This window comes from Galeopterus variegatus, unplaced genomic scaffold (genome assembly GCF_000696425.1).
Source record: "Galeopterus variegatus unplaced genomic scaffold, G_variegatus-3.0.2 Scaffold2385, whole genome shotgun sequence".
NCBI lineage: Eukaryota > Metazoa > Chordata > Mammalia > Dermoptera > Cynocephalidae > Galeopterus > Galeopterus variegatus.
In genome coordinates this window covers 159,105-186,491 of record NW_007728496.1, presented here as the reverse complement: position 1 = coordinate 186,491, position 27,387 = coordinate 159,105, and the positions used below count along the sequence as shown (strand labels likewise).

At 38.6% G+C, this 27,387-nt stretch overlaps 1 long non-coding RNA gene across 1 annotated transcript; it reads left to right on the top strand.

The window, feature by feature from the left end:
* The first annotated feature begins 14,783 nt into the window (after positions 1-14,783).
* LOC103597669 lies at positions 14,784-15,278 on the top strand. Its single transcript, XR_551122.1, has 2 exons — positions 14,784-14,923; positions 15,081-15,278. It is a non-coding gene; the product is annotated as an uncharacterized LOC103597669 (long non-coding RNA).
* Positions 15,279-27,387: the final 12,109 nt, after the last annotated feature.

The following is a 27,387-nucleotide window of genomic DNA, read 5'->3' as shown; positions in this document are numbered from 1 at the left end:
CATTGCCTGCTGGCTACTTCCTGCCAATCCGCTGTTACCTAATCTGAGAGGCCTTCCCTGAGCATCTGCTCACAAGTTACATTTGCCTTATCCTAGTTGATCTCTATGAAATTGTCCTAACTTATTTTCTCCATAGCTCTTATCACTTTCTCAAATTATCTCATTTACTTATATAGGTATAAAGGAATACTCTAAAAAGTATCTAATATGTCCAGTCAATCTTGATTACTGAGGAAGATGAATGCATATCTCCTGCAGCTGGTCACTTGCTCCTTTCTCGAATGTAGGCATCCACTGGTACTGCAAGTCCTTTCTGCTAAGGTCTGTTTACTGCCCTGCAGCCCTCTTAGACAGGAATTAAATCATCCTTGCCTCCCCTTCAAATGCATGCACGTTTGATCCATGGGGAGTAACAAGCGAGTGCACGCTACTCAATTCTCCATCAGTCCATCATCTGAGCAGCTAAACAGCCCATCTCTCACTTTTTAGATTTTTCCAGGAGGAATCAGACTCAAGTGTACTATGTTCCCCAAACTGAAGAGAAATCATATTAAACTCTGACTGCTCTCCTAAAGCACCTCTCTCTTAATTTGAGATAAAGAGGGAAGCAGCCCCATTCTTCCCATCCTCAAGGAAGGGGTGAGCATTCAGAGAACCCCAAATACTCTCTTTGAAAATTTTCTCCTTTTACCTTTAAATGCTAACATGTAGCTGTGTTCATTGCAGAAAAGGGTTTTAAGACATGTGCAAGTGGATTTCAACACCAATTTTGAAATTTTATATCATGGCTTCACATTTCTCTTTGGAATATGGTATTTATTATCATGGTGCCTCAACCAAAGCTTCCATTTCAACATCACTTGTTAGTTATCTGTATCCATAATTTCATTCAAGATCATTAACAACCAATACGGCATAAGCACCAACAAATCAGAATGGAAATTGGCTGAAAACAACTGGTACAGTCATGCTGTTTCATCCCAGATTAACATCAGCCCTCTCTGTCTCTTCCCACTAGAATCTACACCCAATGAAAGCAAGAACCTTGTCTGTCTTGTTCACCACTGTGTATCCTTTGAGCCCCAAACAGTACTTCATACAATTTACCTGCTCAGAAAATATCAGTTAAATAAATTGAATAAATAAACATTTACTAGGTGCCAGATAACACTGATAATAAACTTTGTTTTAAAATGCATACCTGAAAGGTAGTTGTTGTTCTTTTTTTAGATAAAAGAACCGAGGTTCAAAGCAGTTAATTGACTCATCCGAGGTCATACATGTGGAAGTGTGTCCAAGCTGGAATTCAAATCTAGGCAGTCTGACTCCCGAGCATTTAATTTCCTCTATTAGACTGTCTATTTGGAGCAAATCTAATAGGTGCAGTGTTCCTCAAGGCCTCCAGGGCTGGGACTGAGCCTGGTGCTGCTGCAACTTATATTCTAATGAAAAGAATAAAACAGGGCACAGACAACTACAATACAATGCAGAAGCCACGTGCTGTAAAATTTTAGGAGAAGGCTTCACTGGGCTTCATTGGGCTTCATTGGCCAGGGTGCACTGTTAGAAAAGGTTCTTAAATATAGCGCTTCTCAGATTACTCTGAAAAGATGTTTTCAGTGTTAATAGCTGTAGATGGAGAGTAAAAGCATTCTAGGAGACTGAAATCATGAGATTGTAGTAGAAACAGAAGGAAGAAAATCAAGAGAAATTATGAAGCCAAATCGACCAGACTTGCTAACTGATCAGATATTTCAGACATGGAGAAAGAGTAATTGAGTATTGATAGAAGGAAGTAAGAGATACAAATTAAAAACAGGAAGGCAGAGGAAATGCTACTATTAAGAGTAGTAGAAACTTGATAATTTGGAACAGAAGCTAAAGGGAATATGACAAGAGTCCCTAGTACCAGATGCATAAATAAAAGGACTGGCTGGAATCCTTGCAGGTCCACCCCAGGTAGTGAAGTTCATAAGCACCTTCTAAGAGATGAAGCTTTGATTACAGAAAATGAAGGAATTGGTTAATTAAGCTATTTCTTTTTACAACAAGATAAGAAATGATAATAGGGCCAAAATGGTCTTGTGGTTCCTGATACGTCTTCACCATTTCTGGGACATTCATTTCAATGCTTGGCAGATATATACAGACCGTGTTTGATTTGCTAGGATCTGGCTGCCTCAAGGTTATACACAATCTTAGCCTTTTACAAGTGACTAAAGTAAATGCTTGACAAGTGACTACAGGATGGGCTTGAGAATTGCCTGTCCTGCCTATGAACAATGTGGAATAGACAGAGGGAAAGCTGGAGGCAGTAAGGTACACAAGTAAAATCTAATTTTTCACACAAAATTCATTATTCAGGACCATTCACAACTGAGATTACAGTTAAAAATCATCAGAGATGTGTGAACTTTCTTATATCTATCTGTATTTATTTATATTTATAAGCATGTTTACATCTGTATCTTTCTTTTCCCAAAATATCAAACAAGGATTTATTGCTAAAAGTGCTTTACTCATGTGAATATGACAAATTAGAGACATGCTAAAATGAATAAATGTTGTTGAACTGTATTTCAGGATTCACTTCATAATCTCTAGTTCCAGAAAGGAAATGGTGTGCGGGGTGATGAGTTCCTGGCTCAAAGTCTGACTGTTTAAATAAGAGCAGCTACCCTTTCCCAAGTTAAGAAGTGATCTCAGTATGTTTACAGCTTGTTTAAAAGATGAAGGTAGAACATTTGGGAATTTTCATGTCATTGTTGGCACAAAAGCATCTCTTAGAAGTTACTATTTAGGTCCATTACAAATTTGTGAACATCACTCTCTGGGCGGACCTCCAAGGCTTCCAGCGAGTCCTTTTATGTACACATCTGGTACTGAGACTGTTGTTATAGTCCCTTTAGAGTCTGTTCCAACAATGTTCCAGTCAATCAGCAACAATTTTCCCAAAATCTAAAGTCACATCTATGAAAACAAGAATATAAGGAAAGCATCTCTTAGAAGTTACTATTTAGGTCCATTACAAATTTGTGAACGTCACTCTCTGGGCGGACCTCCAAGGCTTCCAGCGAGTCCTTTTATGTACACATCTGGTACTGAGACTGTTGTTATAGTCCCTTTAGCTTCTGTTCCAACAATGTTCAAGTCAATCAGCAACAATTTTCCCAAAATCTAAAGTCACATCTATGAAAACAAGAATATAAGGAGTAATAGCTGAACCCAGGGTTAACCCTATATTCCTTCTACCATATCAGAAAGATGAAGTGACAGAGCAAACCCAGCAACCAGAAAATGCAAGTTCCAGTTCCACATCTGTACAGTAAGAACGATAATTGTACTTTGCCTACTTCCCAAGGTTGCTCTGGGAATAGAAAGGCTATGGTGGATGTAATATTTTGCAATAAACAGAATAATTTTACCTACTCATTTATTGTTTTCATGAATTAGTTCAACAAATATTTATTCAGTATTCGTGTCAAGCAATATACTAGTGTTTAGGTATACATTGGTGAGAAAAACATAAAATGTCCTTTCCTTGCTCCTATGAACCCTTCTTACTAACTAGTGATGTATCCATGTAAGACATTAGTATTAATATTATGCCATGCATAAGCTTTGGGGTCAAGCAAACCTGTGTATGTGAGAGGCTTCATCACTTACTAGGAGTGCCCTGGAAAATTTACTTAATTTAAACTATGGTTTATGTGTACAACAAGGACAATAATGATTGTTTAGTCTTAGGGTTGCTGGAATTTAATCAATTAAAGCTTATTAAGCCATCCATGCTGTATCTGGCATACATACAGTCCTCTCTAAATTATGGCTTAACAATTTCACTTGGTTGAAATAAGCTAGTCACGAAAAGACAAATGCTTTATGATCCTATTTACATGAGGTACCAGAGTTTCCACTTTACAAGGTGAAAAGAGTTCTGGAGATGGATGGTGATGATGGTTACATAACTTTATGAATGCATTTAGTACCACTGAACTGTACACCTAAAAATAGTTAAGATGGTACATTTTATGTTATGGGTATTCCACCACAATAAAAATATTTTTGAAAAAGAAAATTTGATTTGGCGATGTTAGCTTATGCCACACCATTACAGGAGGGTAGACTATATCTCCTCCTGGCTCTCTAGCTGAAGCTTATCATGAAGGGCTGCTCTGAATGATTGCTAAGTGATTCACATGGCCCAGACAAAGGTACGGATACTACTGCGGCCTACCTGATCTCAGTTCATCCCCATGAAGTCCCTGGTGCCCCCATCAATAATAACCCAAAGGCATGGCGAAGGTACACCCATTCCAGCTTGATGAAGGTCCCCTACCAGCTTAGCAGGGGGCNTTTAAATAAGAGCAGCTACCCTTTCCCAAGTTAAGAAGTGATCTCAGTATGTTTACAGCTTGTTTAAAAGATGAAGGTAGAACATTTGGGAATTTTCATGTCATTGTTGGCACAGAAGCATCTCTTAGAAGTTACTATTTAGGTCCATTACAAATTTGTGAACATCACTCTCTGGGCGGACCTCCAAGGCTTCCAGCGAGTCCTTTTATGTACACATCTGGTACTGAGACTGTTGTTATAGTCCCTTTAGAGTCTGTTCCAACAATGTTCCAGTCAATCAGCAACAATTTTCCCAAAATCTAAAGTCACATCTATGAAAACAAGAATATAAGGAGTAATAGCTGAACCCAGGGTTAACCCTATATTCCTTCTACCATATCAGAAAGATGAAGTGACAGAGCAAACCCAGCAACCAGAAAATGCAAGTTCCAGTTCCACATCTGTACAGTAAGAACGATAATTGTACTTTGCCTACTTCCCAAGGTTGCTCTGGGAATAGAAAGGCTATGGTGGATGTAATATTTTGCAATAAACAGAATAATTTTACCTACTCATTTATTGTTTTCATGAATTAGTTCAACAAATATTTATTCAGTATTCGTGTCAAGCAATATACTAGTGTTTAGGTATACATTGGTGAGAAAAACATAAATTGTCCTTTCCTTGCTCCTATGAACCCTTCTTACTAACTAGTGATGTATCCATGTAAGACATTAGTATTAATATTATGCCATGCATAAGCTTTGGGGTCAAGCAAACCTGTGTATGTGAGAGGCTTCATCACTTACTAGGAGTGCCCTGGAAAATTTACTTAATTTAAACTATGGTTTATGTGTACAACAAGGACAATAATGATTGTTTAGTCTTAGGGTTGCTGGAATTTAATCAATTAAAGCTTATTAAGCCATCCATGCTGTATCTGGCATACATACAGTCCTCTCTAAATTATGGCTTAACAATTTCACTTGGTTGAAATAAGCTAGTCACGAAAAGACAAATGCTTTATGATCCTATTTACATGAGGTACCAGAGTTTCCACTTTACAAGGTGAAAAGAGTTCTGGAGATGGATGGTGATGATGGTTACATAACTTTATGAATGCATTTAGTACCACTGAACTGTACACCTAAAAATAGTTAAGATGGTACATTTTATGTTATGGGTATTCCACCACAATAAAAATATTTTTGAAAAAGAAAATTTGATTTGGCGATGTTAGCTTATGCCACACCATTACAGGAGGGTAGACTATATCTCCTCCTGGCTCTCTAGCTGAAGCTTATCATGAAGGGCTGCTCTGAATGATTTCTAAGTGATTCACATGGCCCAGACAAAGGTACGGATACTACTGCGGCCTACCTGATCTCAGTTCATCCCCATGAAGTCCCTGGTGCCCCCATCAATAATAACCCAAAGGCATGGCGAAGGTACACCCATTCCAGCTTGATGAAGGTCCCCTACCAGCTTAGCAGGGGGCGTGGGGTATGGCCCCTGCAGCTTCTGAGATTGGAGCCAAACGTAACCTTAGGGAAATGCCCTAGGAAAGGGGCAGCTACACCTCTGTGGGGAGCGGTTAGCCTTCCTGAAACGGAAGCCCTGTCAGCTCCCTTCCCTAGCAGCCCACCTAAGGGTGGTGGGAAGGCCTGTGCTGCCCCAGCACCGCTGCTGGTGTGTGACAGGCAGCCACACCCTGGCCACCTCACAGGGCCAGTTAGGAAGTCTGCTGGCTATGGCACAGGAAGAACCCTGAGGTAAACCTGCAGGAGGGCCAGGGCTGCTGCCACGGGTGTCACCATGCAGGCTGAACTGTCAGCGCCTGCCACTTGAAAGCAGTGGAAACAGGTGCCACGTCAACACATATTATTCCTCCTTTAAACAGAAGCATGCATAGGAATATACCCAGAGGAATGGAAATCATCATGCCGAAGGGATACCTGTACTCCCATGTTCACTGCAGCTCTATTTACAACAGCCAAGAGTTGGAACTAGCCCAAATGTCCATCATCAGATGAGTGGATAAGGAAACTGTGGTATATCTACACAGTGGAATACTACTCAGCTATAAAAAAGAATGAAATACTACCATTCGCAGCAGCATGGATGGACTTAGAAAAAATTAAGTGAAATAAGTAAGGCACAGAAAGAGAAATACCACATGTTCTCATTTACTTGTAGAAGCTAAAAAATCAATCAATAAATATACAAACAAACGGTGGGGGGGGGGAGACACAACAATCACAACAATTCCTTGAACTTGTTAAGACAAGTGAACAGATATGAGGTTGATGCGGGGGAGGGGAGCAAAGGAGGGGGAAAAGGAATTGGTAAAGGGACATGAAAATCAACTGCATTGTATATTGATAAATTAAAATTTTTTAAAAGATAAAAACAAATAAACAGCATTTGATGTAAGGGTGAGAAGTGCCACGAAGAGAAGCTTTCCCACCAGCCCGTTCTCCAGCATCCTGCTTCTCTCAGGGGCACCGGCTACCAAAACCTGGACGCTGGAATTGCCAGTGAGTTAGCAGAGGACTTGCCAGTTCTGGACTTGCACCTACCCTGGAGCAGCTGATGAAGTGTCCTTTTCTCATAGGCCTATTTGGAATTCTTTCAGCTGGATCACATCCATGATACTACCCTAAAATGCTAAGGGATATATATTAGTTTCCTAGAGCTGCTGTAACAAAGTACCGCAAACTGGGTGGCTTCAAACAACAAAAGTTTATGCCTTCACATGTCTAGAGGCCAGAAGTTTGAAATCAAAGTGTCTGCAGGGTTGGTTCCTTCCTTGGTAACAAAGTACCGCAAACTGGGTGGCTTCAAACAACAAAAGTTTATGCTTTCACATGTCTAGAGGCCAGAAGTTTGAAATCAAAGTGTCTGCAGGGTTGGTTCCTTCCTTGGGCTCTGACGAGACTGCATTCCATGCCATTCCCCTAGCTTCTTGTGGCGGCTGGAGACCCTCAGATTCCTTGGCTTGCAGCAGCAGAACTCCAATCTTTGCCTCTGTCTTCGCATGACCTTCTTCCCTTGTGTCTCTTCTGTGTCTCTATGTCCCAAGTCTCTCCCTCCTAATTAGGACACCAGTCATTGGACTTAGGGCTCACCCTAATTCAGTCTGACCTCATCTTTAAGTTTTTTACATCTGCAAAGACCCTATTTCAAAATGAAGACATTCATGAGTACTGGGAGTTATGACTTCAACATATCTTTTGGGGGGACATGATTTAACCCACAGCAGGGTAGAAGGAGGAGAACTAGCCGGAGTGCCTTTCTGTACCTACACCAGCTTCTCTGTAAAGGTTCCTGCTCTAATAAGTACGTGGTGAAGCTAGAACTAGAATTTAGGTGCATGCCTGCTCACTCAGTGACCACAGAAAGTGATACAAAATGGTACAGTCAATTCACATTATTCATGGTAGTTATGTCCTAAAAAGTTGTCTGGAACACAGAAGTACTGGATATTAAACCACTGCCCCTAGGGAAAAAACAGGGTTAGGTTCCTGCGAACCTCTGGTCACAACATTTTTGTCATCTCATCATTACTTAACCTTGTTTTATGTGTCTTTGTTTAAATACACCTTATGTCATATATATCGTTGATTCTTTAACATTGAACTCACAGCAAAAAACACTATAGTTCGTGCCTGAACAAAGCTTACCTAACACACTTTTTTTCTATAAGGTACATCATAGCTTTCTTGTGCTCAGGAACACTAGACAGCACTATGCTTGGGATCTGTTTTAAACAGTGAAACGACCAGCAAAAAGCTCAAAAATATGTGAAAAAAGACAGCAATAAGGGGACCCCCAAAAGACACTTGTTTGGAGCATGAGAGCTGAAACAAGGGCAAACCATCACCTTTTTCAGTCTCAGCTGGGGACACACATGGCAGGCAACTCAATTTGTTGCTACCCTAAGCATGTCTGAGTATGACCATGAAAGCACCATGACTACATATTTTAGGATTACAGATCAATCTTAGTGAATAGGCAAATTCATTAATATGGGATCTGTGAGTAATGAGGACCCACTGTATATTGCAGCCATTCCCAGCAGGTTTTGTGGTAAGGGTGCACCTATCTCACTTGCAGATGCTGAAGAGGATGCAGGCTGACCGCAGAGAGCCTCACAGCCTCATTGCATGTCTTGGTGGCACAGGGGTAGATGAACACAAACCAAACAACAGGACCCCCAACCCCACAATACTGCACTCTTAAACCCTAGAGCATAAAATCTGCACTAGGGAGGAGGATGGTGATGGAGTTTGGATGTGTTGTCCCCTCCAAAACGCATGTGGAAATTTGATCTCCAAGTTTGCAGTGTTGGAAACTGATTGAGTCATGGGGGCGGATCCCTCATGAATGGATTAATGCTCTCCCTGGGGGAGGGGAGGTAATGAGTGAGTTCTCGCTCCATTAGTTCCCATGAGAGCTCATTGCTTAAAAAGACCCTGGCACCTCCCCTCTCTCTCTCGTTTCCTCTCGCCATATGATCTGCTTGTACCCGCTGGCTGCCTGCCACTTTCCGCCATGAGTAGAAGCAGCCTGAGGCCCATGCCAGATGCAGCTGTCCCAGAATCTAAGCCAAATAAACCTCTTTTCCTTATAAATTACCCAGTCTCAGGTATTTCTGTTATAGCAACACAAAATGGACTAAAACAGATGGAGTGGGGAGACCCTAAATTTGATGACTTTTCATATAAGTATAAAAATAATAGTTAGCTAGAATTAACCAGAATTATTTTTTCTGCCATCAAGTAAAAGGGGGACATAAAGATAGAGACTGAAAAATAGTTAAAATTCATTCTCACCTGTGCTGTGAACTATGAAATATACATAGTAAACAACAAATATTTATTGAGTGCCTATTAAGCAACAGGCACCACGCTGGGTGGTGAGGATATAAGAGCATGTGATACAGACATGGGCTCCTACACTGAAGAAGTTAAATGAGAAAAACAAATGTTAAACAGATAATAACAATGTATATCCAATATTTACCAATGTGTGCCTAATTAATTGCCTGGTCCCTGGCATAGAACAGGTGATTAAAAATTTGTACATGTCGTGGAGCATATTCCTGAAATAATGATGTCTAAGCTCATACCTGAGGATAAGTTAGCCCCACAGTTTAGAGAGGTGACTGGTTTTCCCAGCAGAAGGAACAATGTTTGTAAAGTTCCCGAAGCTAGAGAGGACAAGGTGAGTTAAAAGAATGGAAAACTTGTGGGACTGAAGTGTAGTGTTCAAGGAGGAAAATAGTTCAAAATGGGCTGCCTTGGATTGAGTGTCCTTCCAAAACTCGACTCCCATTATGACATTGTTAAGAGGGTGGGAAATCCTGTTATGGTAATTGAAAGGTTGGACCTTGGGGGGTGATTAGCTCGTAGGACCACACTGTAGTGAATGGAGTAATAATGGTAGTCATGGATGTGATTTGGAGGGCTTTCGAAGGAGAGCGAATGAGGAGGTAGTCCCTCTCTGCTCTCTCTGTGCCTCGCCGTTTTGCAATGTGATACCCTGCCATCACCGTCGCTACCACCAAGGCCTTCACCAAGTGTCTTCCCTGGACTTTGAACTTCCCAGCTTCAGAGACTGTAAGCAAATAAATTTTGTTCGATTTATAAAATATTCAGTTCCGTGTGTTATAAGCAACAGAAACAGACTAAGACACGGGCCATGAGAAGCCTAGGATAAAAAACGTCAACGTCAGCAGCATTAAAAAGCTTGGTACTAGACGTGAAGTAGAGAGAAAGAGCAATATCTTCAAAATACAGGTGTTACAGAGAAAGGCAGCTCGATGTAGGGCAGCAATTCTTGTGCGGACGCCAAAGTCCCCAAGACCCTTCCATAGGGTCCATGAAATCAAAACTGTGTTCAGAATAATAAGACATGACTTGCTGTTTTATTGGACTGACATTTATAGTGACAGGGCAAAAGCAATAGTGGGTAAAACTGCTGATTCCTTTGTACAAATCAAGAAAGAGGCACCAAACTGTATTAGTAGGTAATCATTGCATTCTTCTCTACCATGCACTCACATTTATAAATAATTTCACCAAAGCATATCCTTGTTGAAGTAGTATAAATTATTAAATTTACTGTATCTCAATCTTCAGCACATTCTTTTAATATTTTGTGTGATGAAATGGGAAGTACGCAAGAAGCGTAAAGAATTACTGCTGCATTCCAAAGGATGCTAATAGTCTTGAAGAAAAAGATGACTGTGAGTGCTGTAGTCGCAAGGTGAATGAACTAACTTTGAGGGGTTTTTTAATCTATGAAATGTAAATTCTAGTTGTTCAGATTTGGAAATTTGACATACAGATATTTTGCAGCAACACTCAGGAAAAGATTCACAATGGTCTGAAATCAGTAATAGTGTGGCTGCATAGGCTATCTATGAGATACAAACTAAAACACAAAGATGAGATACTCCGACCACTCACTTCCTACTGATAGGAGCAAAGAGTGTTAGCATCAGAAGCAACATCAGCAGCCTTCTTATCTAACACTTCACCTAAAGCAAGAATCTCTTCTAAAACCTCTGACATATTATCTCATCTCTACTAACATATTTCCGGTTGTTGTAGACCTACCACCTCAAAAGGCAGTTCATTTCATATATTATAAACTGTTTTTTTTTCCATTGTACACGTTTAATTATACAAAAAGCTTATGATCGTGCATTTCTAATAAGTTCCCAAGTGCTGCTGCTGCTGGTGGTTAGGGACCATACTCTGAGAACCACTGACCTAGGGGTCTAACTCCAAGGGTCTTCCTCACACAGCTTATAGGTAAATAGTTCTGAGTTGCATGCAACTGACTCGCAACAGTGCTCATTCACAGTTTTGAGACTGTCTGGGTGATAAACTATGAATAACGGTTTGTTACTAAAAGAGCAGTGGTGTGAATAATCCGGTATCGTGGATAATCCAAAAGCCATTTCAGCTTGGTTTTGGAAAGTGTTCAAGTCAGATTTTAATTTTGCAGCAGCACTGGATTTGCCTTCATAAATAGGTTTTGCTGAGGCCAATGCTTAAATCGAGTGACTGTTTCCTGGGTAAACACATGCTTTCTTCATGGGGGAGAGGGGGATAAACCTGGCACTCATAATTCACAAAGCAGACAACCTCCCTGAAGGATAACACAGCTGAGTCCACATAGGACACTTTAAAAACTGTAGCTCTTAAGAATATGCATGACAGCTGGGAAGATTTGGGTAAAATGTCTCAGTTCTTTTTTCTATACATTCCTATACTAATTAAACTTATGTAGCTTATAGCATTCAAACTGGTTCCACTATACCCTCTGCCCAACTCTACCAAAATAAAAATGATAATTTGTGTATATGTGTGTACAAAGATGCACACATGCTTATAATTTTGCCTTAAAAGAAAAATGCTATCCAAAAGCTCACAAATCCCTTTGGTATGACTGATAGGCATGTCAAGGCTTGTGGTTAGAGGTAGTTACAGTGTGTAAGAGTAGTTTCCAAATGTGATTTGTGTGTGGCCTGTATCAGAAGAACCTGGGAATTTAAAAATACATATTTCATTTCCTTCACCCCTTTGCTGAAACTCTGTGTTGGTAGGTGTCTTTATCTGCCCTCTTCTGATGGCCTAGTTTTTATTCTTTCATTTCAGTATCTCATCTATAACAGAAAAAATCCTGTTACAGCTAGACAAACTTATGGGTATTTGCAAGAAAATCTATTTAAGGGCTTTGTAAATAAAATCTTGTTCCCACAGAAACGTAAAATAATCCCCAGAAATGGACGAAATGGTAACATTACCTGCCAATTTTTAAGTATTTATCTAAGATCAGACACTGTGCTAAATGCCACACATAAATTATTTTAATTAATACTCAGAAAACCTATAAAGAAGGTCATTTTCTTAGCTTCATCTTACAGGTGAGAAAACTGTGGCCCAAATCACATAGCTATGGAGTGGAAGAGCTAGGAGTAGAAACCTCCTGTTCCAGATTCAAAGTCCATCCTTTCAACCATTGTGCAATATTGCTCCCCAAAGGGAACTATGCTAATTAAAGTATCTATTTAAGAAAAACATCTCCTTGTAAATTAACTTGTATACCAATCACCTCTTATGCACCACTTCAGAGCTTCTTGGCAGTAGAAACCTCCTGTTCCAGATTCAAAGTCCATCCTTTCAACCATTGTGCAATAATGCTCCCCAAAGGGAACTATGCTAATTAAAGTATCTATTTAAGAAAAACGTCTCCTTGTAAATTAACTTGTATACCAATCACCTCTTATGCACCACTTCAGAGCTTCTTGGCCTCATCAGTTTCTGGCTATTTGTCCCACCCCAGCTACCTCTGACCAACTGGACCCAACGTCCCACAGGTGCAGTCCAACAGCATCACACCTCCTGTGTGCTCTGTGCACTGCTCACCTCTGTTCTCAGGTCTTCCCTTTGGATGCTGAGGTGGCAGATGCTCCTAGGTACTATGAGGAAATTGATGCCCCACATGAGTGACACTTGGACCAGTGGGAATCTGGGGGGAGCCATCTACAAAATTCTCTAAAGACAGCCCTCCAAGATGCAGCTATCAGTACTGCTTGATATGAAGTGGTTGCTAACTTGTTAACATGTGTTAACTGGCTTATTGGTTCTCACTCCTTCCCTGCCTGACACTCCTTCAGTTAGGTTCCTTTCAACTGCATCCCTTTCATAAAATAATACCTCAAAAGCCTTTGTCCGGGCTCTGCTTTCTGGGAAACTAAGGCTGAGACAATTTGGAAACTCTCAACTCCAGGGTGCACGCAAGGAGCAGTGTTGCTTTTAATCCATTGGGGGTGGGAGAGAGAAGAAGAAGAAGAAAACAAGAAAATGAGATGAACTATAGGAATCCTATAGTTCATCACCCTGTTCCTAAAATATGAGTGTCTCCTTCAAAACTATTGCTGGAAACAGCATTTCTCTACTAGAGCCATTCAACACAAATATTGCCAAAGATTTAAAAGAAAAGAGGTGCACAGTTGTGAACAGGCAAATAACGAATACCTGTTTTTCCTTTCTTACAGAAAGGTTTGTCTGCCTCCCTTTGGCTGCCTCGAGGCCTGTATGAAATTCACCATCCTGGGAATCCAGTACATTGAGGCCATGGCTTGTTAAAGGTCTTCCCAACAAAAGGAGAGAGATGAGCCTCCTGAAACCAATATCAGAAAATAAAATGGCCCTTGCAGGCCTCACTCCAGGTGGGACTGAAAAACCACAGCTATTTCCCCAGAAATGGAGCAGTCTGGGGAAGGTGTGGCTCAGAGCCAGAGCTGGAAATGAGCAGGTGTGCCTCCCGAGACAGGCTCCCAGCACCTTCCCCAGGCGAACAAAATTAACATGTGTTTCCTTTCTCTTCTATTCTAGGAAATCCTGTCCAAGGGACCCAGAAAACAGAAACAATAAAGGAACAGAAAATAGCTATTTCAGAAATCCTTAGAAAGCGTGTATCTATATATGCTGAATGAAATGGAGAGCTGAAGCATGAGTCTCAATATTCCAAGCTCCAAACATATTGGCCTTGCATCAGTTTTCAGTTGTGAAGGCACTAGATAATTGCGTGCTTTATCACATGCTCCTGCACTTAAGGCATTTTGCTAGTGTATGTAAATTCACCAGAGTTCTCCATAATCATAATGACCTAAGTGCTGAGCAACAGATCAGATAAATAAACAGTTTCTAATGTGGTCATGCCAGGGGTAGACTAATAATGTAACTGCATGCATGTGTGTGTATGTGTGCATGTACGTGCATGTTCAATATTCAACACTTAACTTTCTGAAGGAGTAGTGGATTTAAAAATGGATGTGAGCTATTATGATATTGATTCAAAAAATACATATTAAGTTTAAGTGACTTGATCTATGCCGAGATTACTTTATAGTAATAAACATGCATAAAACACAATACTAACTTTCAGTGAACTCGAGGCTGTCAGGAAGATTGTGGTTATGAGTATTGTTATAATAATGGTTGCTAACGTTGAGTATTTACTATGGTATTATATTTCTTTGGACATGTTATTTCATTTAATTCTCATAATGACCCAGTTAGGTAAATATAATCATTCTCATTTAACTGATGAATAGAGACTCAGAACAGTTAAGGGTCATATCTAAGATTACACAGCTAGAAAGACAGAAGAAGGGACTAAGTTTTGAACCAGATTTGTTTGTCTACAGAGCTGACTCTACTATCTTGCCTTTCTAAATTATCATTTGATTTCCATAATCATAGTAAACAGGACAGTGACTCCTCCCATTTTGCAGTGAAGAAACAGAGATTAAGTGAACCAGTTAATGAAGTAACTAGTACTTGAACCTTTGTTCCCTTTGATTTCAAGTTTAGAGCTCTTTTCCCCACACCAACATGCAAGGAGCTCTGCAAGCTTCTCTGCCTTCTGCTCGGGAGAGCCTCAGGCTTTATCCTGGAAACCTGTGGAGGTGCAGAGGCGTGGGGGACCAGGCACCTAACCTCCTCATCAGCAAGTGTCCTGTTTGAACATGCACCTGCCCCGCTTGCTGCAGTTGATCAATCCAAGGGTAGGCAACTAAATCAAAACATACTAACAATTTCCATTCCCTGAAATGTTTGTAGTTTGGACCAGAGAGAGTTCAGGCCTTTTCTTTCTGGAGATTGCAGCCAAACAGATGCAAGACTCAGAAGCTTCCTTTGCATTCCTTTACTCCTTGTGAACAGAACTGTTCTGCAGTAGAAAGAATGAACCTGACTCCCCAGAAAGAAGCAGTTTTAAGAGTCAAGAGGAAAGACTTGGCAGCATTTGAGTTTCTGGATTCATCTGTCCTGTGGTGTGCTTCCTTATCTGCCTTTCTTCTGGTGTGTTTGCTCAACCTTTTCCTAAATTCTGTGAGTTAATAAATTCCTTTCTTGGACTCAGCTTAATTCTAGTTTTGTTTGTCTCATGTATAACCAAAAATACCTTAATACAGGATCCAATGACAAAATAAACCAAAAAGACACTTAAAAAGCACCAAGTTAATTGTGAAAGCATATGATCATTTTTTGAGGCACTCATCTTTTTCACCAAATTTGGACCTTCCCTTACTATCTGATTCATTCAGTCCCAGCCTGATCTACCAGCAGAGCCCACATGCCGTGTCCAAGTGAGTGCACACCATCTGGCAGCCACAGGGCAGCACCCCCTGCTCCCACACTGACTTGCACAAGGTGCATTCTCAGGTCCATCATTTCGGGATGAGGAAAGACTTCTGCTTTGGTTCCGTAATGATAGAATATGTACCAGCTACTGCCATAACTGCCTGGCAACTAATGGGGATGGGGAGGCAGGGAGCAGATGTAAACTTTGGAGTGAGAAGTTTTTTCTCCTAATACTTCAAATAACAAAGGCCTAAACAGAAGAGTTCTGTGGCTGGAGCTGGAAACAGGGTTATCTTTTGTTGGGTCCAAGGCAGGGAGCAGATGTAAACTTTGGAGTGAGAAGTTTTTTCTCCTAATACTTCAAATAACGAAGGCCTAAACAGAAGAGTTCTGTGGCTGGAGCTGGAAACAGGGTTATCTTTTGTTGGGTCCTCCTAGACATGAGCCTGAGAGAAGGATATGGGGGTACATGATCTATGGAGGGAGGACTTTAGTAGATACTATCATAGATCCTCACAGGTGAGTCCCTTCAGCTACCAATCCAACCGTGCTGTGGTTAGAATAATTAAGCCCACCTTGCTTCTGGTGGCTAAGTGTTGCCTGTGGCCTCTCTGCTCTGGAATCTTATTATCCCTGCTGCTACTGGGATTTCAGGTCTGTGCCATCTCCTACTGTCTGCCCAACCTTCAGAGGACACCCGCCACTGAGATTCTCAACCATCCTGTGATGCTGGTACTATCCTTACTGGTGCTTCCTTATCACTTTGGTATGCAGAATGCCCCTGGTGATGCCCCAAGGATATAATCAGCTGGTGGGTTTTCTATTCTTGTATAGTAGAATATAAGTAAGCTGCTTCTCAGCTTTCCCTTCCAAGCGTGCCGCTTCCCAGAGCTTTCTGATGCCTTTCTCCACTGTCTGCCATGGCAGTTCTGGAGTCTCTATGCAGTTTAATGTGGGCCACCACTTAATCCAAGCTTCCAAGGCTCACTGCAGAAACATATTAAGACCATCTTCCAGACCATCTCTACCAAGGATGTTAAGTCCTCTGACATGGAATAGTGCCCCTAAATAAACAAGGTCTTGGTAGCAGAGTTGCACAGCAGAAGCATGCTGGGCCCATAAACAAGGTCTCCATTATCCAGTTTAATATTCTGCCTACCTTGATCCCACACCGTCAGAATCCACCTAAGGTCTACTCTGCCAATTCCAGTTAGTTCATGATAGGCAGGTCCTATGGCTTCTTGGGCATATGATTCCTCCCACATCTCAGCAGTCCCAATACTTGTTGCTGTCTGCTCCTCGTTATTGGTCTGGTCACCTGGAGAGGAGGTGGAGAGAGATCCTGAGAAAGACCAGCATTATCTTATAAGCCACCTGCCTCATTTGAGGTTTCTCCATAACCTCAAGCAAATGGGGGGGGGGGTGCTCAATCCACCGACAAAAAAGTGAGACATTTCTTCAGGCCCAGAGGGATCAGGGGGATCTGAAAGTTCAAGTTGCTCAAGTACATCTACCCAGGCATCCTTATCCCAATCTCAGGTCCTCACTCTTTGTCTATCCAGCCCTGACTTGGCATAGGAGAATGCCTAGGCTGAGAATTTCAACTTTCTCTGAAGTTCTGCCTATTTTTCAATTACGTCCTGTGTATGGTCCCCAACATCTCTTCCCTGTACTTGCAGGTGATGAGGGTCTCTTTAAATCCTGCCAAGGAGGACCCCTGACCCTCAAGCTTTACTTTAAATTGGTCATTGATTCTTCTGAGCCTGTCATTCTCTCTCTTAAAAGCATCAATAGTAGTCAGCACAACATCATCATTATAATTAACATTTTCCTGCATCTTTCAAATTTTAGAGATATTGCACAAGTCAGGGTACTCCCAACTGTGATCTGTACTAGGTCACCCAGGTGAAAGTCTTAGCTTACCAAGTGCATTGCCACCTCATGCTAGGGCTACCGCTACTTCATATGCCATCAGTGACAGTATCCTCATTGTCAACTGGCTGGTAGGTGATCCAACTCCAAAATTTCATCCCAGCAATCCGCCTCCTAAGAGCACTTGTGGTACCAACTCTGTCAGGCAGGTTTCCGAGCAGCAGAAACTGAGAGGAATTCAGGTGCTGTATGAAAGGAGTGCCCTTTAAGCTTTGCTTCTTTCTAGGATCACATGATCCTGTATTGTGCTTTTCTGTGTGTATCTACTTAACTGTCTCCACCCACAGTTCTCTCCTTCTTTCTCTTCTTTCTCTGTCTGTCTCAAGACAAACGTCTATTCTTGGGTGCACATAGCCAAGGATGGCAGTCTAAAACCAGTTTAAACCTCTTCTCTTCAAATAGCAAACAGTCTTTTCAGTATCTCTGATTTATAATTCCAAATTTTAGATTGAGGAAAAAATTTGGTTGACCGCGCCATGGTAAGAGCCAATTAGCCATGACCATGGGATGTTGTCACTAATGTGACATAGTAAAGACACAACTTCTTGAGCTTATTCCTGTAGATAGCCAGAAATTACTCAGAGAAGAGAATAATAGGTTGAGCAGACACTTCAAACTTTCCTATTAGAGTATCCTTCTATAGAAATAGACCAACCAGCTTACTGATATGAGAGTTAGAGTAACTTACAGAGAATGAACTATTCCAATACTTTTTAGCAAAATGTCTCTCTTGCTTCAATAAGACATGAGAGGCCGTGTAGACTTGTGTGAAGACAGTAGAACAGAAGTTCCATGAGAACAGAAATTGTTTATTTTTCTCAGTAATGTACTCCTCACACTTACAAAATTACTTAAGTCATAGTTGTCAGTAAACTTTTTAAATGAATAAATTAATAAATGCCTAATGTCACAATGATCAGCTTTGCAGTTCTAGATTCGCACATTGGATTCTGGCTCAGTTTTCACCTCTATAAAATGGGGATAGCAATAGTACCTACTTTACAGGGTTATTGTCAGGGTTAAGTGAATATTGACTTCACCATATTGACCACATTTCTAAGCACATAGTAAATATTCAGTAAATGATTATTAAGAGTTAGAGTATAATAATAGCTACTGCAATGGGGAAAAAAAGCCATAGAATTCAGAGTAAACAACACTTTCACTAGAGGAAGATGCATTTTCCTTTTTAGGAGAATTGAGATAATAACGTAGATGAGTCATTAGAGCAGAACCAAAGGCAATCATCCCTGCAAAAGCAGATCTTTCCAATTGGTCAGAGAAAATAACTAAAAACTGCAGCAGCAGCAACAATAAAACTGCTAGCATAAAATCTCTTCTGACAGTTCTGCCTCTTGAGAACCAGTGGCCTTTGTTCTGCCTTCTCGGCAAAAACTGTTACATGTCCATGTAGGAGTGATTTGAGGAAAGTAAAATGTACTATAGATGCTATCTGTACTGTCTAACTAAGAGGCCTTCAATATACAGCCAAAAAAAGAGTCTAATTTTGAGCTAATAGCTGCTAGAATGAAGACTGTGTTTAACTCTCTTCCACCTGCTTTTTTTTGTTTTCTTTTTTCTCTCCACCCCTTGCAAACAGCACAGATGGGGAGGAGAAAAGCAAATGATTCAAACTGGTACATTACGTGGGCACAAACAAGTTAGGAAAAAACATCTTTGCATGGTGAGAAAAATTCCACTCCTTTCTTGGACAATTTCTGAAGTATCTGAAACCATGGCAACTAATATAAATGTAGCCAGTGCATTGTACATTCCCAGTCTGAAACAATAAAAAACAAACTTAATCTGTTAAAAAAAAAGTTAAAAATAAACATAACTTTAACAACAGACTTCAACTGGCTTCTTATTTCGTCTGATAAAAACTTATGAAGAATGAGTATTTTGAAATAAAAAGAACTATTTATATTTAGTTTATCTAAAAATATTTACATATACATATGTGATGTATATGTGTGCATACACATGTACATAACAATGCATATATAATATATAGGCAGATATTATATGCATATATATAAAATACGCATATACACATATTCCTGGTGCTAATTATGTTCCTAGAACATAGCATTGTTGAAAAATAATAATCATATATTAATAAATGTATAAATAAGTATGTTAATAAGCATATATAATATGTAATTAATATATACAACAATACCATGTGTTGGGAAAAAACTTGGCACTGAGAATATAGTTATGGGCAAATATGATTCCTGCCCTTAGGGCATATAGCCTTTTGGAGAAAAATAGACATTATTATACCAACAAAATGAATGCATAATTACAAACAATTCTAAGTTCGATAAGGGGAAAATACAGGATAACATGAGTAAGTATGACAGGGGATCTAATTTAGAAGGGGACATAGGAAAGTTATTTAGAAAAATAAGGTACTGACTTTTGGCAGCATGAAAAACCACCTGTGCATTGTTTTAGATACAGTTGTAACATATCTCACCATGCACAAAAAGATATTAAATTAGTAAAAGAGAGAGAAGAGAGACCGATCCTTGGCTGGCCTTCATTAGAGAAAGCCAGCAGAGGGATCAATTATTTCTATTACAGGAAGGAGAAAAGTTATAGCAGGTCTGTGTTGCAGCATGGAAAACTCTACTTAAATGCTTAGAAAACATCACCAGAATCATTTAGCAATGGAACAAGTTGCTGATGGAATCAACTTCTCTGGGGAAGCCAGAGGTGGCAAAAGGAGGAAAAGTTACTTGAAGAAATAATTTTTTCCCACATCATGACAAAAAATGAATTTTTTCTCAGGATCACGAAAGTCACTTTATGAAACTGTACTCCATTTATGTTGTGTGTACCCATATGCCACTCAATTAAAATGCCCTGCCATCTTGCTTTTTTCTATATCTTGGTTTTAGATTCTCAAAGCCCAGTATAAACCTTAGTCAAAATCTCTCTCTTTCTAAGGGGCATAATTAAATACATTTTTCTGAACAGTAAATGGAACAAGTGATTTGCTCTGGGTTATTTCAGAGTTGTTGGCTAGACCAGGAATACCGCTTATGTAGATGGACTCTGACTTTTGTGTATTAACGAGGACTATATTTCTGGCCCTATGTTGAGAACTGGAAACTTAATGCTGGCTTGAGAAATAAAATGAAATAAAAACAGCAAGTAAACCATACACTTGAGAAGTTATCTTCACATTATGTTGAGTTTTTCACATCCTGAAACAGTCTGTTTCTTACCTTTAATAAGTTTGAGTTTGCTGTGCTCAGCATAATTGGACACAGCTGCCTGCATTTTCTACCAGGGTGTGAGGAAAAATGAAATTGTTATTAGAGTTTGGTATAGCAACCTGTCTGGCCAATGTAAATCTTAAAATCCAACTGTTTATTGGTTGTGAATTTTCCATTGTAAGGGAATGTCTCTTTGCTAATAGCGATCTGGAGAAGTAGGCTGAAAATCACCCAACATCCAATCAAAAATTTAATTGAGTGACCCATTCATAATCTCAGAGTCAACAATATAGACATCAGACCACACAAAATTGGGCTGTCCTCAGAATGAGTATTGGCAGACAGCAATTTTTAGGACTTGCAAGTAAAGCTCATGATGCTTTAAGTTAGAGGCCTTTGGAATAGCATTACTTCTATGGAGGAGTAGGCTTGAAATCCATCACCCTGAGAGAAGGACTTGAGTACAGGTAGTTCATTCGGGAGATGCAAGGAACACAAGTAGAGGATAGTGACAGAGGGAATGCAAGGGAGCCAATAAAGGGAGCCTCATACGTCAGATACCACAATAAGGAAATTGAGCTTAGCCTCATGGGGAATCTGGGAGATTTTGTTAAAGATGCCTTATAAGTATCCCACACAAAGGGCAAGGGAGCTGGGGTACTTATGTACCAACTGCTGAAGCTGCTCACAGGAGTGCTAATTCCTTGACATTTCTGGCCTTCCATGAGTATGTATAGAGCCACCTTCAGTGACTTTGGAAAAGCCCTCAGCAAAAGACATGTGGATACTGGCAATGGAAGTCAGTGGAACACACTCAAAGGTTTGGGGAACTAACAGAGACTACCTCAAATATATTCCGACTATGAGGACTTGAAGGCTAAAATGCCAACTCCACTAGATTGGTAATAACTTCCAGGACTACTATGTTGATGGCATTCTGAAGTAGATAAAGAAGGATTCCGTAAACTATTAAATATGTCTGCCATGGACAGGGCAGGATAGGATATCAGCACATGAGCCTTGTACTTGTCATCTTTAATCTAGATTAAGGATTGGCAAACTTTTTCTGTAAAGTGCAAGATAGTAAATATTTTAGGCATTGCAGCTCACATAGTTTCTATTGAATCTGCCTCGCAGACCTGAGGATTGGAGCTGTGGGGGCTTGCCTGGTACCAGCGCAGGTCTGGAGGCTCAATCTGAAGGTACCCGCGGCATGGAGTCTGGGGCCTTGGAGATCTGTCCAGTGATAGGTTTTACTGTGGTGAGCCTGGTGTTGGTGTACAAAGCAAAGTCCTGTGCCCACTTCCCTCTATTTCTCCCAAGTGGACAGTATCTCTCTCTGCATTGTGCTGCTGGGGTGGGAGGCAGAGTGACATGTGTAATGTAAAATTGTTCTTTCTACCCTCTTCAATGCATCTTTTCTTATTATTGTGCTCCATCTAGATACCGTAATCTCTCATCTCGTTTCCTTAGCTTTTGTGAAGGTATTTTTGTTCACAAATAGTTGTTCAAATTGATGTTTTTATGATGGGATATTGCTGAGAGTTCTATTCTGTCATATTGCTCTGCCCCTTCCAATTATTTATAAATATATGTATAATATAAATAGCATGTATACATACATACATAGATAATGCAGTAAATCCATAAAGTGGTTACATATAACGTAGTTATATATAATATAGTTAATGTAATGTATCTGTCATATAGGTTATTGCTCTGCCCCTTCCAATTATTTATAAATATATGTATAATATAAATAGCATGTATACATACATACATAGATGATGCAGTAAATCCATAGAGTGGTTACATATAACGTAGTTATATATAATATAGTTAATGTAATGTATCTGTCATATAGGTACATCACATATATTATAATCATGTTAACTAACAGGAATAATATTTCTTACATGCTTAACCTATGTGCCAGCATGTCTTGTAAAAGCTATATACAAATTATATCACTTATACTTTCAAACACAACTATGGTTGTTAAATATATTTGAACCCATAATATACACCAGGCTTTCTGCTATGATGTAAGTCCATATTTACAAGGTAGAAAATCCTATCTTTTTCATTTACAGAGTAAGACTATTGCTCAGTGTCATAACATGTCCCAGGCTACCTTGCAAGTAAGGAGCTTGACTTTTAGCTCTACTCTTCTGACTGCAGATTTTGTCTTACGCTTTGACATATGTCAGAGTAAAAAGAATTCAAATATTTCTCCTAGCAACAAAGGCTTTAATAAGATTTAATGCAGCCTTAACATCTCTGCAATGAACAATCAATATCTTTAGTAACTCATTTCTGTTCAGTGCCCAGTTTACCACAGCTCTCCAACATTATTTTCCATTGTTTCTTTGTAGATGTCTTTTGTGTTGCTCTATCACTATTCTCACTTTTTGTCCAGTTCCAAGAAGTTGTTCAGATGCAAACTATGTTATATTTGCTCAATTATTGAGTTAATGAATGTACACCAGGACTGGAAACACACTACATTTATTTCTATTACCTGTATCATGGAATGCTGTCCAATGATAAATATAAAATGCCAGAGACTGACTTTAAAGAAAAGGAGATGCATGAACTGCTTGGCAAATAGTTCAGAATTACTGTTTAATAAAGGCAGCAAACCTCAAGAAAATGCTGATAAATAATTCAATGTAATGAGAAAAATAGTAAGTGATAAAACAAAAAAATTAATAGAGTTTAAAATAATAATTTTAAAAGACAAACAAAAATCCTGGAGATGAAAATACAGTGAACAAAATGAAAAATACAATAGAGAGCATCAACAGCAGAATGGATTATGCAGAAGAAAGAATCTGTGAACTTGAAGACAGGGTTTTTGAAAATATACAGTCTAAGAGAAAAAAGAAAAAATGATAGAAAGCAATGAAGAAGTCTTACAGGATTTATGGGATAGCATAAAAAGGCAAATATTTGAGCCATAGGAGTTAAAGGAGAAGAAGAGAAAGATAAGGGAGTAGAAATAATATTTAAATAAATAATAGCAGAAAATATTGTAAACCTGGAAAAATATGTAAATATTCAGGTACAGGGAAGCCAAAGGTGTCCAATCATATTCAATCCAAACAATAACCCCAAGACATACTACAATCAAGCTGCCAAAAATCAAAGACAATAAAAGGTTACTGAGAGCATCAAGAGAAAAGAAGCAAATAACAAATAAAGGAGTTCAAATATGGCTAGTAGGAGACTTCTCAACAGAAACATTATAGGCTTGGAAAGAGTGGGATGACATAATCAAAGTTCTAAAGGAATAAACTGCCAACCAAGATTAGTGTACCCAGAAATGAAGGACAGATAAAGACTTTCCTAGACAAGCAAAAGCTGAGGGAATTCATTGCATCCAGACCTGTCTTACAAGAAATGTTGAAGATATTCTTTCAGGCTGCAAGAAAATGCAAAAAGTAGTACCAAAAAAATCCAAAATATAAATCTTATTGGTAAAAGTAAGTATACAATGCAATGCAGAATACTCTAATACTGTAATGGTGGTGTGTAAATCACGTATATATTTAATATGAAGGTTAAAAGACAAGACTATTAAAATAATAATAGCTATAATAATTTGTTAAGGAATATGTGATATTAAAGACCTAAATTGTGACATCAAAAACTCAAAATGTGAAGGGGGGAGTGAGCAAACATGTAGAGATTTTTTTGTTTTGTTTTGTTTTGCTTTTTGCACCCAACGGTAAGTTGTTATCAGCTTAAAATAACCTGTTATAACTATAAAATATTTGTTTAAGCCTCATCATAGTCATAATGCAAAAACCAATAGTATATACACAATAAAGAAAAACAAGAATTCAAAACATACCACTAGCAAAAATGAATCAACCACAAAGGAAGACAGCAAGAGAGAGAAGAAGCAAAGGATCAACAAAACATCTAGAAAACAATTAACAAAATGGCAATAGTAAGTCCTTACCTATCAATAATTACCTTGAATGCAAATGGATTAAATTCTCCAATCATAAGACGTAGAGTAGTTGAATGGATAAAAAACAAGACCCAACAACATACTATCCACAACAGAGTCACTTCGCCTGTAAGAATACACATAGACTGAAAGCAAAAGGATGGTAAAAGATATTTCAGGCAAATTGAAACTGAAAGACAGCAGTGGTAGCTATACTTACATGACATAAAATAGACTTTAGGTCAAAAACTGTAAAAAGAGACAAAGAGGGTCATTATATAATGATGAAAGTTTCAATTCAGCAAGAGGTTATAACAATTGTTAATATATGTACCTAATATAGGAGCACCTAAATATACAAAGCACATATTAATAGATCCTAAGAGATAGACTGCAGTACAATAACAGCAGGGGACTTCAGCACTAAACTTTCAACAATGGACAGATCATTCAGATAGAAAATCAATAAGGAAACATTGGTCTTAAACTGTATTAAGACCAAATGGACCTAACAGACATATACAAAACATTCTATCCACATCTGCAGAATACCATGTTTTGCAACTGCACATGAACATTCTCCAGATAGATCATATGTTAGACCACAAAACAAGTCTTAACAAATTTAGAAAGACTTAAATCATATACCAAATGGACCTAACAGACATATACAAAACATTCTATCCACATCTGCAGAATACCATGTTTTGCAACTGCACATGAACATTCTCCGGATAGATCATATGTTAGACCACAAAACAAGTCTTAACAAATTTAGAAAGACTTAAATCATATCAAGTATCTTTCCTGACTACAGTGGTATAAAACTTGAAAAAAACTAATAGGAATTCAAAAATTCATAAATACATGGGAAATTAAATAACATGCTCCTGAACAATTAAAGAGTCAAAAAGAATTTAAAAGGAAAATTACAAAATTTTTTGAGGAAACAAAAATGGAAACACAACATACAATAACTTATGGGATACAGTAAAAATAGTTCTAAGAAAGAAGTGTACAGCAATAAATGCCTACAGCAAAAAAGAATAAAGATCTCACATAAACAACCTAATGTTGCATCTTAAGGAGCAAGAAAAAACTAAACCCAAAGTTGGTAGAAGAAAAAAAGAAAAGAATTATTACAGCAGAAGTAAGTGAGATATTAGAAAAACAATAGAAAAGTTTAAGAGAACAGTCTGTTTTTGAAAAGATAATCAAAACTGAAACAACCTTTATTTATATTAACTATGAAAAAATAAAGACAAATAAAATCAGAAGTGAAAAAGGAGACATTACAACTGATAAAAGAGAAATAGAAATGCAAATCAGAGAGACTATTATGAACAATTATATGCCAACAAATGGAATAACCTAGAAGAAATGAATAAAATCCTTGATACATAAAACTTACCAAGAATGAATTATAAATAAACAGCAAATCTGAATAGACTAGTAATAAGAAAGGAGGCTGAAAAAATAAGAAAAACTCCCATCGAAGGAAAGCATAGAACCTGATGACTTCACTGCTGAATTCTACGAAATATTTAAAGAACTAATTCCAACTTTTCTCAAACTCTTCCAAAAAATTAAAGAGAAGGGAATACTTCCAAACTCATTTTACATGGCTAGCATTACCCTAAGCCAGACAAGCATACTCTAAAAACACAAACAAAAACAAAACCTGCAGTTTAATATTTCTGATAAACATAGCTGCAAAAATCCTGAACAAAATACTAGCAAACAGAATTCAACAGCACATTATAAAGATGATTTACCATGATCAAGTGGGATTGATCCCATGGATACAAGGGTGACTGATATGCAAATCAATAAATGTAATATATCACCAGAACAAAATGAAGGACAAAAAATATATAAACATTGCAATAGATTCAGAAAAAGCATTTGACAAAATCCAACATCCTTTTACAATTAAAAACCCTCAACAAATTACATATAGGCAGAATGTACCTCAACACAATAGAGGCCATATATGACAAGGCCACAGCTAAAATCATACTCAGTGGGAAACAGTTCAAAGCTTTTCCTCTAAGATTTGAAACAAGACCAGAATGTCCATTCTTGGCAATTTTATTCAACATAGTGCTGGAAGTCCTAGCCAGACAATTAAGCAAGAGAAGAAAATAAAAGACATACAAATTGGAAAGAAAGAAGTTAAATTGTCCCCTCTTGCAGATACATAATCTTATATATAGAAAACTCCAAAGACTTTACCAGTAAACTGTTAGGACTCATAAACAAATCCAGTAAAGTTGCAGGATATAAAATTAATATACAAAAATCAGTAGCATTTCTGTACAGTAACAGCAAACTATCTGAAACAGAAATCAAGAAAACAATCCCATTTATATATAATAACTACAAAAAAAACCCCAACAAAAAAACAGGAATGAATTTAACTAAGGAGGTGAAAAATCTCAAATCTTTACACCAAAAAATACAAGAGATTGATGAAAGAAGTTGAAGACACAAGTAAAAGGAAAAGTATCTCATGTTTATGGTTTGGAAAAATTAATGTCATTAAAATTTCTATACTAACCAAGGCAATCCACAAATTCAATGCAATCCCTATCAAAACACCAATGACATTCTTATCAGAAATAGAAAAAAAATCCTAAACTCTTATGGAACCACAAAAGACCCCAAATAGCCAAAAAAATCTTGAGCAAAAAGACAAAGCTAGAGGCGTCACACTACCTGACTTCAAAATATACTACAAAGTTATAGTAACCAAAAGAGCATGATACTG